Source organism: Myotis davidii, unplaced genomic scaffold, assembly GCF_000327345.1.
Source record: "Myotis davidii unplaced genomic scaffold, ASM32734v1 scaffold4007, whole genome shotgun sequence".
In the NCBI taxonomy this organism is placed as follows: Eukaryota; Metazoa; Chordata; class Mammalia; order Chiroptera; family Vespertilionidae; genus Myotis; species Myotis davidii.
Window position 1 is genome coordinate 49,501 of NW_006297807.1, and position 1,091 is coordinate 50,591.

Sequence of the window (1,091 nt, forward strand, 5' to 3'; positions counted from 1 at the left end):
AAAAATCAAGTGAATAAAGAATCAGATGAACAGAATGAAGTGGTGATTATAATAGAATCGGGGCATAGAAAGGGAGTGGATTGACTATTTCTTGTGGGAGGAAGGGGTGTGGGGGATGCGGGAAGAGACTGGACAAAAATCGTGCACCTATGGATGAGGACGGAGGCGGATGAGGGTGGAGGGTGGGGTGGGAACTGGGTGGAGGGGAGCTATAGGGGGAGAAAAGAGGAACAACTGTAATAATCTGAACAATAAAGATTTAATTTTTTTTTAAAAAAGATGCTTGAATTTATGCACTGGGCCTCTGGTAAAAACTAGAAAGTACTAAGCAAAAAGAGTAGAAGCTGTCAATTCTAGCAGTCCCACTTCCTAGAGTTCACTAGTGTTAACATTTTATACATTTCCAAACTATTTCATAATTTTATCAGTTTATACCTGTTTTACCAGAAAAAATTAAATTTCAGAAGTTATTTTTAAAATGTGTGGTATAGTGAGCATCTTTCCATATCAGCATATATACCAGGCGTGGGCAAACTTTTTGACTTGAGGGCCACAATGGGTTCTTAAACTGGACCGGAGGGCCAGAACAAAAGCATGGATGGAGTGTTTGTGTGAACTAATACAAATTCAAAGTAAACATCATTACATAAAAGGGTACGGTCTTTTTTTTTTTTTTTTTTTTAGTTTTATTCATTTCAAATGGGCCGGATCCGGCCTGCGGGCTGTAGTTTGCCCACGGCTGGTATATACACAAACATATGTCTATATACATGAGTAGATATCATCTACACATATTTTAAATCAACAACTTTATTTCCATTTGTTCCAGAGTATTTAATTTAATGGATTATCTACACTAATAAAAGAGAAAAATGGTAATTGGCGTACGACACTACCCTTTTCATTGGCTAATCAGGGCTATATGCAAATTAACTGCCAACTAAGATTGGCAGTTAACTGCCAACAAGATGGCGGTTAATTTGCATATCTAGGCACAATGCAGGGAGGCGAAAGGGAAAGCAGGAAGAAGCCCCCTGTCACTGACAGTGATTGGAAGGAAACCCAGGCGGGAGCTAAGAGCCAGAGAGCAA